Source organism: Ranitomeya variabilis, chromosome 2 (genome assembly GCF_051348905.1).
Source record: "Ranitomeya variabilis isolate aRanVar5 chromosome 2, aRanVar5.hap1, whole genome shotgun sequence".
NCBI lineage: Eukaryota > Metazoa > Chordata > Amphibia > Anura > Dendrobatidae > Ranitomeya > Ranitomeya variabilis.
In genome coordinates this window covers 2,362,209-2,375,015 of record NC_135233.1, presented here as the reverse complement: position 1 = coordinate 2,375,015, position 12,807 = coordinate 2,362,209, and the positions used below count along the sequence as shown (strand labels likewise).

At 44.6% G+C, this 12,807-nt stretch overlaps 1 protein-coding gene across 2 annotated transcripts in view; it reads right to left on the bottom strand.

Annotated features, from left to right (window-relative positions):
• The window catches only part of USH1C (USH1 protein network component harmonin), a 407,047-nt gene that overhangs the window by 154,194 nt on the left and 240,046 nt on the right, over positions 1–12,807 (bottom strand). The gene's annotated exons all lie outside the window — the stretch shown is intronic.

Here is a 12,807-nt window from a genome sequence, read left to right as displayed (position 1 = left end):
GAGCGCCAAAATTCCTCCAGAGCATTGGAAGAGACTCATTGCCAGTTATCGCAAACACTTGATTGCAGTAGTTGCTGCTAAGGGCGGCCCAACCAGCTATTAGGTTTAGGGGCAATTACTTTTGTACACAGGGCCCTGGAGGTTTGGATTTCTTTTTCCTTTAATAATCAAGACCTTCATTTATAAACTGCATTTTGTGATTACTTGTGTTATTTTTGTCTAATATTTACATTTGTTTGGTGATCGGAAACATTTAAGTGTGACAAAAAATATAGGAATTCAGAAAGGGTCAAAGGCTTTCACACAACTGTACTTTGTAGCTTGCAAGCAGCAGGGCCCTCGCTCCTCCTGTAACTGGTGAAATGTGTTAATTGTATTGTTTTATTGTCTGTACATGTCCCTACTTAATTGTGAAGTGCTGCGGAATATGTTGGCGCTTTCTAAATACAATTTATTATCTGCTCATTCCAGGTCTTTCTGTAGCTCTCCACAGGTGCTCCATGTCTCTCAAATTCTTCAGAGAATTATTTTCACTCCTCTGTCTGAAATCTTGCAGGCAGCACCTGGTTGTGGCCGGTTTATGGTGAAATCTTGCAGGCAGCACCTGGTTGTGGCCGGTTTATGGTGAAATCTTGCAGGCAGCACCTGGTTGTGGCCGGTTTATGGTGAAATCTTGCAGGCAGCACCTGGTTGTGGCCGGTTTATGGTGAAATCTTGCAGGCAGCACCTGGTTGTGGCCGGTTTATGGTGAAATCTTGCGGGGAGAACCTGGTCGTCGACGGTTTATGGTGAAATACGGAGGGAGCACCTGGTCTTGACTGGTTTATGGTGAAATGATGTTCTTTCCTCTTCTTGGTTTTTCCCCAGCAGTGCTCACTGGTACCTCCAATAGGTTAGAAATTCTTCTGTAACCAATGCCATCAGGATGTTTTGCAGCAATAAGGTTGTGAAGGTCTTGTGACAGCTCACTGGTTTTCCCCACCAAGAGAGGTTTCATGCATGGCTCCTTGGTAATGAGACAGCTTTTTATCGGGTGACCGAGCTGATATTATTGGTGACTAATTGGCAGGATTGCTTCTTAAATACTGATAGATATTGGCCGGTGTCAGGACTTTCCAGGGCGTTTTGCTCCTCTCTCATCAAGTGTTCAGTACTTTTTCTGATGTCATCACATTTACACAATTTATGGACATTATGGTGATTTCTGTCTTGTGTGGATTTGACAGGTTTTTCCCCGACATCTGGGATGAATTTCATGTCAATAGCAGCTTTACCATAGATTTACCGAGAACATTGGTGACGTGTTCAATACTTATTTCACCCTTCATATATATAGTAATATGGCCGCTCTTTTACTCAGTGACCATAAGCTTCATCCATAGAGTCTCTCAGCTTCTTACATAACAGCCCCAGACACAGCTCATGGAGGAGACTGTTCCCCTTCACCAGAAATCTCAGTGTAAGAAGAGCCACAAGTTCTCACTAGGGTTTAGGTCAGGTGAGGACAGGGCAGTGCCATTATTCTCCATCTTTAAGACGTTTTCTGGCAGCCCTGAGCAGTGGAGACTTCAATTCTGCGATGGAGACTTGTCTGGAACACCAATCATGGTTTTATGAAGAGATGGAGACTCAGGCCATGTGCACACGTTCAGTATTTTTCACGTTTTTTTCGCGTTTTTTCGCTATAAAAACGCGAAAAAACTGCGAAAAAAATGCTTACATATGCCTCCCATTATTTTAAGTGTATTCCGCATTTCTTGTGCAAATGTTGCATTTTTTTCCGCGAAAAAATCGCATCGTGGAAAAAAAGCAACATGTGCATTAAATTTGCGGAATCGTCGGGATTCCGTACACCTAGGAATGCATTGATCTGCTTACTTCCCGCACGGGGCTGTGCCCACCATGCGGGAAGTAAGCGGATCATGTGCGGTTGGTACCCAGGGTGGAGGAGAGGAGACTCTCCTCCACGGACTGGGCACCATATATTTGGTAAAAAAAAAAAAAGAATTAAAATAAAAAATAGTCCTATACTCACCTTCGATGGCCCCGGAGTCTTCCCGCCTCTCCGGTGCATGCTGCCGCTTCCGTTCCTATAGATGGTGTGTGTGAAGGACCTGCGATGTGACGTAAAGGGTCACATGACCGCGATGACGTCGCGGTCACGTGACCGCGACGTCATCGAAGGTTCTGCACACACCATCTATTGGACCGGACGCCGCTGAGGAGATCGACTGTCTGCAGAGGGTGAGTATAACCTTTTATTTTTTTAACATGATATCTTTTTACTATTGATGCTGCATAAGTAGCATCTATAGTAAAAAGTTGGTCACACTTGTCAAACACTATGTTTGTGTGACCAACCTGTCAGTCAGTTTTCCAAGCGATGCTACAGATCGCTTGGAAAACTTTAGCATTCTGCAAGCTAATTTCGCTTGCAAAATGCTAACAAAAAAACGCGGGAAAAAAACGCAAAATTTCCGTTTTTCTTCAGGAAATTTCTGCAAGAAATCCTGACGTGTGCACATACCCTCATTCCTGCTCCACTGCTGGAAGAAAGTGTCTACTAATCACCAGAGGTTTGGGAGGCAATTCCCATCCATCTTCAACCCAAAGAGCTCCCGTGTATTAATCCCATCCACAGCATTGCCCACCTCCATCTCGCTGGTGTTTGAGGGGAATTGGAGTTCTGTGCCCGACACTGAACCATACACGGCCAGATCACCTGCTCCATCCAGAGTCACTTCATCCCATCAGTCCATAAAACCTGGGAACAATCTGTGTCAGATATTTACTGGCGCAGTACTGACATTTCTCTTCTGTGTCTTGCTCAGTGGTGGTCGGGCTCAGCCTTCTCACCTCGGCTGTAGCCTCCTTACAGCGGCCGTGTCTTTGAGCACTGAACACCTTGTACTTGTTGTGAGGGACGAGGGAGACTCCATTTTGGATTTCTAAATACAGACCCAATATATTATCCAGAAATCCCCAGAAGAGCAGAACTTTTGCCAAATAGCCAGAGAATTGGAGGCCACATTTTAATGAAGGCAAGGAGAACAGCTGAAACCCCCTGCTGTCTTTTGTACAAGTCTGCCTGCTTCAAGGTAAACTCTAGACTCTCTGGCACCGACACCTAGAGATGAATTTTGAGAGGACCGTGAATCTCAGGGTTATGTCTGATATACGTACCACCAGAATCCTCGGAGCCCCCTGAACCTCATATTTCTCTAGCGGTCCTGGAATCCAAGCTATTGAGACTGGCCCTCCAGAACCTATTAGTCGACCCAACTTTGGACTCTCTATAGGTCCAGCCCAACAAACCCATTGAGACGTCAGTCGTCCCATTTGGACTTCCCGCTAAGAAGTTATGACCCATCCTAGATATTGGGAATTATTTCAGCTAAGAGGTCAAGGGAGGAGAATTCAGTCCAACCCAGAGGGGCGGCGGCAAATATGGGAGGGGGTGAGAGCGGGATTAAAAGCTAGCTACACACCTTTAGCCCCATTTTTGTTCTGCCATGGAAGCCACGCCCCGTCGCCTGTTGAGACGGACTAGGAACTAAGAAGGTGCCTGTGGATACGAGAGCTTCCCTCATCCACAAGGGATAAGAACCGGTAACGTGACTCATACAGCTAACTGCTATCCCAACCTGTACCCTACTTCTATCTGTAGTTCTATCCCTAACCTGTACCCTACATTTATCTGTACCTCTGGCTGTAATAACTACAGTGGGGCAAAAAAGTATTTAGTCAGTCAGCAATAGTGCAAGTTCCACCACTTAAAAAGATGAGAGGCGTCTGTAATTTACATCATAGGTAGACCTCAACTATGGGAGACAAACTGAGAAATAAAAATCCAGAAAATCACATTGTCTGTTTTTTTATCATTTTATTTGCATATTATGGTGGAAAATAAGTATTTGGTGAGAAACAAAATTTCATCTCAATACTTTGTAATATATCCTTTGTTGGCAATGACAGAGGTCAAACGTTTTCTGTAAGTCTTCACAAGGTTGCCACACACTGTTGTTGGTATGTTGGCCCATTCCTCCATGCAGATCTCCTCTAGAGCAGTGATGTTTTTGGCTTTTCGCTTGGCAACACGGACTTTCAACTCCCTCCAAAGGTTTTCTATAGGGTTGAGATCTGGAGACTGGCTAGGCCACTCCAGGACCTTGAAATGCTTCTTACGAAGCCACTCCTTCGTTGCCCTGGCGGTGTGCTTTGGATCATTGTCATGTTGAAAGACCCAGCCACGTTTCATCTGCAATGCCCTTGCTGATGGAAGGAGGTTTGCACTCAAAATCTCACGATACATGGCCCCATTCATTCTTTCATGTACCCGGATCAGTCGTCCTGGCCCCTTTGCAGAGAAACAGCCCCAAAGCATGATGTTTCCACCACCATGCTTTACAGTAGGTATGGTGTTTGATGGATGCAACTCAGTATTCTTTTTCCTCCAAACACGACAAGTTGTGTTTCTACCAAACAGTTCCAGTTTGGTTTCATCAGACCATAGGACATTCTCCCCAAACTCCTCTGGATCATCCAAATGCTCTCTAGCAAACTTCAGACTGGCCCGGACATGTACAGGCTTAAGCAGTGGGACACGTCTGGCACTGCAGGATCTGAGTCCATGGTGGCGTAGTGTGTTACTTATGGTAGGCCTTGTTACATTGGTCCCAGCTCTCTGCAGTTCATTCACTAGGTCCCCCCGCGTGGTTCTGGGATTTTTGCTCACCGTTCTTGTGATCATTCTGACCCCACGGGGTGGGATTTTGCGTGGAGCCCCAGATCGAGGGAGATTATCAGTGGTCTTGAATGTCTTCCATTTTCTAATTATTGCTCCCACTGTTGATTTCTTCACTCCAAGCTGGTTGGCTATTGCAGATTCAGTCTTCCCAGCCTGGTGCAGGGCTACAATTTTGTTTCTGGTGTCCTTTGACAGCTCTTTGGTCTTCACCATAGTGGAGTTTGGAGTCAGACTGTTTGAGGGTGTGCACAGGTGTCTTTTTATACTGATAACAAGTTTAAACAGGTGCCATTACTGCAGGTAATGAGTGGAGGAAAGAGGAGACTCTTAAAGAAGAAGTTACAGGTCTGTGAGAGCCAGAAATCTTGATTGTTTGTTTCTGACCAAATACTTATTTTCCACCATAATATGCAAATAAAATCATAAAAAAACAGACAATGTGATTTTCTGGATTTTTTTTTCTCAGTTTGTCTCCCATAGTTGAGGTCTACCTATGATGTAAATTACAGACGCCTCTCATCTTTTTAAGTGGTGGAACTTGCACTATTGCTGACTGACTAAATACTTTTTTGCCCCACTGTATATACATTTGTAGTTTCTAGTGCGCCTTTCGGCAATTAAAATATCAATTATTTTGGGCTGCTCTTATCTCGAAACCTGATTTCCCACGTCCGTGAGTACTTATACACTACCTGGGGTTGGTTTCTGACCCAATATAAGCTTGTTAACGGACCGGGCTTGTATCTAACGAGGAACTGGTGGCTGCAAACCGTTCTGGTGTTATTGGGGCATCCTGGTAGTGACGGCTCGGAGGTTTATATATATATATATACAGTGAATATCCCGGCCTAGGACTGGAGATATATATACCGCCCTCACTGAAGAGTGCCTCGATAACCAGTACGTGACAGGGAAGCCTCTCCGGTGACTACTTATCCTAGGTGCAGTTCCTTGACTGATCTAAGGGTAAGGGGGCACCAGAGAGCTACGACTGTGTAAACTCCGTCACAGATTGGTGATGGCAGGGGGATATCCATATCCCCAGCTCCTCGTGTGTGTGTTTTCCTTACACTTGTGTCTTGCTCAGTGGCTTGGGTTCAGCCTCCTCACCTCGCAGAGTCTCTGGTGTTGGTTCTGTGATCTGCATCTTCTGTAGATGAGCACAATCTGGGATGTCTCTGCTGCCTACTAGTTCTGCACACAGTGTATATATCTATACACACAGTAATACACATTATATAATGCAGATATGATGCACACTTTACAGTGGTGTATACTTCTATAATATGTATATTCTACACACACACACACACACACACACACACATTTGGCTTTCAGGTGAAATTTATGGAAAGTGTAAAACGTTCCCCTCCAGTACTATTTTCTTATGACAGTCAGGTATTAAGTAGAAGCAGCGATGGCGATTTCATCATCACCAACAATTTATTGAACCATAAGCCATCACCAGTGGTGGTATACCCCAACCATCAAAGTCTCAATAACTTTTCCTATGGCCTTGAGCATCAATTACAGCTGACGACAACGTCTCCTGCTGGTCACAAGTGGAGTTATTGTTTGCGGAGACATGGTGTCCCACTGTTCTCGTAGATTAATAAAGAAGATGCTTCAGCACAGCCGGTGGGAGAGGTGCCTGTAGTAGGTTCCCAACCCATATACTTAGTTAATAGTTAAACTTGGCACACTCAAGTGGATGCAGTGAAAGTGGTTTTAATGTATAATGAAATACATTCAGTAGTCACAACAACAAACGTTTCAGTCTTTGGAAGACCTTCATCAGTGTGCTATTGCGAATGAGAGCTGGGTATGGAGTTTAAACCCATATGGAAGTGCGCTGAAATCAAATTGTAGAAAAAAAAAAAACAGTTGTACTGGTTGGTGGGGGCCGTATTTCGTGGCATATTGATATAGTTTGGTAATATGCCAGGAAGCGGTCTCCACCGCTCCAGAATTGTGGTGGAGACCGCGTCCTGGCACATTAGCAAACTAGCCATCATTTCTGGTCAACATGAAGAGACTCATCCGTGATCAGCACTGAGGCCACTGGATCCTCATTCAACGTAGATGATGCCTGTGCTTGCTGGTGGGGTCAGGTACCTTGCAGGTCCTTTAGCACGCAGATCACGCTGATGTAAACAGTCTTGAATGGTCTGCCGTGACACTTGGGTGCCTCTCACCTCCCTTACAAGAGCCTGGAGTTGTGCGGCATTCACCCGGTTCTGAAGGGCATCATTCACAATGAAGAGGTCATCAGTGTCGGATGTGACAGAGGACATCTACTTATCTGCCTTTCTGTGACTCTTCCAGTCCCTGTAGCTCTGTAGTCTCCCGCCGATGGCTTTATGACTCTTCCAGTCTCTGTAGTCACCCGCTGATGACTCTCTATACTCAGTGGCCTCCTCCGTCTGAGAACATCCTTCCTGAAGCCTCGCGATGGGAGGTCCTGGTGATCAGTTGTCAGGTGTCATCTTAGTCTTGTGTTGTCAGACGGTGATCATCATGATGTGGGGTACAGTTTAATACCAATTCTAACTAAAGCAAACAGAAAAGTCAGCTCACCTGTATCTAGACTCCTCTGCATCTATTCCCACACGGAATGGGTTGAACAACCAGTTCAACAGGAGAAAAAAAGTACTCCAGCGGGAAGCAGGTATCTTTCATAAAATTTCACATTTATTGATCCAAAAAATATAAAAAGGAATAATAGGGTAAACCGCTTCAGCACTTTACAGCATCATGCACATAGAGCAGCGTTTAGCCAATGCGTTTCGACATCTGTCTTAGTCATGGCATGTTCCAATGAAGACTGAATAAGTTCTTATAGTTCCTCTTGTTTCGTTGCACAGCTGACTTGAATAATATCAATTATTTCCAAAGGCAATTCAGCTGGTGTCATGGATCCCACCATGCTGCCAACAATATGTTACAGATCCCAAAGGATATGTCAGGGATCCCACCAATCTGTCACGGTTCACGGGGAAGATACCACTCACACCAATTTGTCACGAACCAGGGTTGTTTGGTTGCCCCTGGTTCCTTCTGAAGGGGAATTATCTATAACCCACTTCCCAGTTCTGGTTTGGAACTTGCAGCTCTCTGGTGCCCCCTTTACCCTCAGGTCAGATCGGGTACTGCACCTAGGGTAATTAGTCGCCAGCAAGGCTGCCTGCTATGTACTGGCTATTGGGCACGCTGGAGCGAGGGCGATATAACTACTCCCACTCAGGTGGGAACCATACTTATCAACGCTGCCGGTCACTACAGAGATTCCAAAAGTACACTGCCACCAGTTCCGATTTCCTAAGGATTAATGGGTCCGGAGCCAACCCAAATCAGTAGAGTAATTCCCCTCAGAGGACGCATGGTTTGTTATAGAGCAGGGAGAGACAAGCTAGTAAATTGTATATTTTACTCCATAAAAAGGTAGGTAGTGTTTACAAAGTATAAAAGATATTATAAAGAAGACAAAATCATGTGTACAATACAAATTAAATGGGATTAAACTTGAAAAGAACACTCTTGGCATCATCTTGGCTGGCTGTGTGCTGAGGGGAAGGGTGAGCATATATCCCGATGCATAGCACCCCTCTGGACAGCAGCAACACCCTGAACAAAAGACACTCCCAGAATGCTGGTCTCACTAAGTTATTCCAGCCCAAAACCCAGGCACTTCCCCTGTGGTGACATTACTTAGAGGCCGATACCTCCCCTTTACTTAGAGCTATGTTAACTATTTTTATGCATAACTTGCTGTGTAAACCTCATATAAGTACAGCACCATGCTCATGATGTTCCCCACATCATGGAGATTCTTTTAAGTATACACATGGAGTAATTACCTGAACCGCTTACTGAGAAATCCGCACATTGCACTCGTTGCGTTTAGCTGCTAGCGCTTTCAGTGAGTGATCGATCTACCGATGGACATCCAGAATATATAATTCTTATCTCTCTAGCCCAAATCGGTGCCACTATATATAACTTTACTCAAACAAACTCCGGGCTTTACACCAGTTCCAACTAGTATTAGATGGGAGAGGGAATGGGGAGTGTAGGGAGATCTGCTTGAAGCTTAGAGCAATAAACTTCAGTGATTCTAGAGCGGGTTTTGAATTACACACATAGCAGCAGGCAGAGTGAGAAGAGGTCGGAATGGCCCACAGCGTCTATTTTCTGCTCTTGGATGTAGCAGAGCTCAGAGGGTGCGATAATACACAATCAAATACCTTATGTTCCTGACAGCTGGCGATAATAATAATATATTAATAATAGTAGTAATATATAAGAGAACACGTCATGAAAATAAAAAGTAATTAAAAAACATTGTGAAAACATTGCACAAAAAAGTGAAAAAATGAAGGAAAACCAATTAACAGAGTAAATCTGATATCCTAAAAGTGTACAATGAGATCCTGTGTGTGGTTTAGGCCATGCGGTACTCCAAGGAGTTTCCTTCTGTGATCTCCCTCTCTATAAGGTCTGTAGAAAATAAAACCAGAGGTATCACCTTCATGGACGTTCAGAAAGTGTCTGGATACAGCAGACTAGGAAGAAGGGTTAGCCGCGTCCGATAAGGGACGTCTAACGGGCATGTTGTGCCTGCCACATATTGTGCTGTACATTCAGTAAGATAAATGTCATACGGTAAGTTAATGAAATCATGACTATGGAATTCATATACGGTAGATCTGATTTCCACACAAGCTGACATACTAACCAGCGTTGGGCTCCACGTCTGAGACCCCCTGAAATCCAACCAGGTGTTCTCTCCTTTTGTCCCCAATAAAGATTACTGTTGGTGAGAAGATCCTAATGTTGGCGCGGTTTTTTGCTGTAGAGCGCATTTATTAATTATCTGTGTGAGTTTTGGATCCTGATTAAGTATGGGAATGTATTTTTTAATAATACTAACGATGTCACCAAGTTGTGAATGTAATATATCCCGATGTTCCCTTTGCATTCTTTCTATTTTTATTGCTTAACACAAGTGTGTTTGGTCACTGCCATTAATCCTGGCCATCGCTTTGTTCAGAGTCCATCTGGCATAACCCCTAGCGCCTAGCCGGTCACACGTCTTTACTTTCAATGGCTGTGAATACTTTTCTGCCCAATGATGACAGAAGTATTCTAGGAGTGATACCTTTATTGGCTAACCAGATAATAATAATAATACTTTCAATGGTAAATGTATTTTCATCCGAACAATTACGTTTAATTCGGATTAGTTCCCCGCCCGGAATATTCTGTTTAGTATTTGAAGAGTGGTAAGAACGTGCAGCTAATATGTTACTACTGGCTGTGGGTTTTCTATAAGGGGCAATTTGTACCCTTAGTTCTCCATTTGCTGTCAATTTCGGGTCTAAATAAATTTATCCCGATCAAAAAAATACGTGAATTTCAAATTGAAACCATTTCCATTTCTATAAACTCCACAGCCTCCAGCTTAGTCCATACAAATCTCAGGTCGTCTAGGAATCTGCCGAACCACAGAATGTTCTTTCTAAAGGATCATCGTCATTATACAAATACACCTCCTCCCGTTTTGCCATTACCAGGTTTGCTAGCATAGGTGAAAATGTGGCTCCCGTACTCACACCGCTTTTTTGTGGGGTCTGCAGGGGCAGAGTCCACCCACGTCACGTTAACCAGCTCTATGCCGGACCCCATTCCACACACCTCTACCACGGATTAGTGTCTTTAATAAAGCGCGGGGTATTAGAGACTAGTGGTTGAAGATGATGATCCACCCAGGAGCCACCTGCCACAATCGGTCTCAAGGGAGGGGGAAAGGTTCTCCTGAGTCTTCGGGATGATACAGTGGAACCACTGGCTGCTCCTATTAATGGCCCCTGCGCAGAGGCCTTTCTGTAGGAGGTTATACAACATTTTATTGAACTCCTGGGTAGGATTGGTTTTTAATTCCATATGTATGTTGGTATCTTCCAATACAGATGCTTTATATATCCCAGCATTCAGCAGGACAATAGTGCCGCCCCATCAGCTTGTCGAATAAGAAGGTCTTGATTATTTGTGATTTCAGACAAGGCTTTTCTCTCTCCAGGAGTTAATTATATGAGGGATCTCGTTTTTTTTTCAGTATTATTTTTCAAAATTATCAATTCCTTTTCTACCAGTTCTTGGAATTGATCCAAAGCCGCAGGACGCGAATGGACCGGATAAAAAACGGATTACTGGTCATAAAGTCATTGTTGCAATTGCCAATGATCGTTTGAGTTCTAAATATTTAAGGCACGAAAAGGCACGTTGTTCCTCAAAGTCATTATAATGTATTGTTTCCTCTGGTGTAATAGCGTCAACTGCTCCGACCCCTACATCTTGCCAAGTTCCTCATCCAAAAAATGACACTTTAATGTTCTATTTCGAGCCAATTTGTTTACATCTAAGATGGTTTTGAGCGCATCAAATTCATTTGTTGGTGAAAACCCTAATGCTTTGCTTAGCAGAGAAATGTGCTGGTCAGAAATCCTATAGCTCGCCAGATTCCAGATAGGTACGCGGGTACCTTCCGATGGCCCCAGCAGGCTTCCCGGCTCCTCAGGATGCTCCCGTTCCCAGTAATGCCTTGCGGCAATGACCTGTGATGACATAGCATCACGCGAGACCGCTACGTCATCACAGGTCATTGTCGCAAAGCATTACTGGGAACGGGAGCATCGCAAGGAGCGGGAAGGCTGCCAGGGGCCACCGGAAGGTGAGAATATCACGATTTTTTATTTTAATTCCTAAAGATATGGTTCCCAGGGCCTGGAAGATAGTCTCCTCTCCTCCACCCCGGGTACCAACCACACATGATCTGCTTACTTCCCGCATGGTGAGCATAGCCACATGAGGGAAGTAAGCGGATCAATGCACTCCTATGTGTGCAGAATCTCCGCGATTCCGCACAAAGAATGAACATGCTGCATTTTTTTCTGGAATGCAATTCCGCCGTGGAAAAAAACGCAACATGTGCACAAAAAATGCAGAATGCATTAAAAATGATGGGATGCTTATGTAAGCTTTTTAGAGTTTTTTCGGTGGAAAATGGCTGAAAATACGCTAAAAATCCTGAATGTGTGCACATGGACTTAAAGCAGTGGTCCCCAACCTTTTTGACCTAGAGAGCCACATTCAGCTTTGAGAGGGGGGTCACGAGCAACATCCTGCTCCTGTCCCCCTCAACGTAGGGTCAACCAAAGCCCCCATTTATGGGTATAATGATAACCGAAGCTTTTCCACAGAAATCACTCCAAAGCAGCACAGTGAGATCCAGGGGTCACCACAATGCTCCCATTCCGGATTCTCCCATCGAGGACTCCCAACACTGTCGCATCCAGCTTCAAGAACCTCTTCCAACAGGTACCAGCATATGTGCGTCCAGGTCTGCTCTCATGTGCTGAGATGTGCTCTTCATACCTGTCTGCTGGACCTGGAGCTAATGCACCAAGCTGGCAGACAGCCGCGAGCCACAATTCAGGGGCCGCGAGCCACATGTGGCCCCCGAGCTACAGGTTGGGGACCCCTGCCTTAAAGTGTGCTTATTGTTCCAACGATTTTTGAAGATCTACAGCTTCATCTTTAACTCTTCATGTTTCACAATCAGCTGGATCAGAGAACACTGGCTCAATATCGGGCTCCACTCTGACATTCATCACTATAGATCGTTGTGGCGCAATCCTCCAGGTATCATTCCCTCATCGACGTATGCTTTCAGCGCTTTATCATCCCACCAAACTTTCATCTCCTTAAACATTTTCTTTTCCAAAGTTAACACAAGTTTTTCTAATTCGTCGGACTTCTTCATACCTGAATGTGGGCGATTGCCAAATACTGAGGCCAATTTGTTCAATCGTCAGTGCAGTCATTTAGGTCATTAAAATTGCTGCGTGACGGTGTCCTGATAGACGTTGAATAAAGAAAAACATAGCAAGCAGTGCGCTTCTTGGTGCGACGTGGAGACCAACGCTGGTTAGTATGTCAGCTTGGATGGAAGGCAGATCTATAGGAACCGCGATGTCATCTCGGGGATTCCGTACTAATGA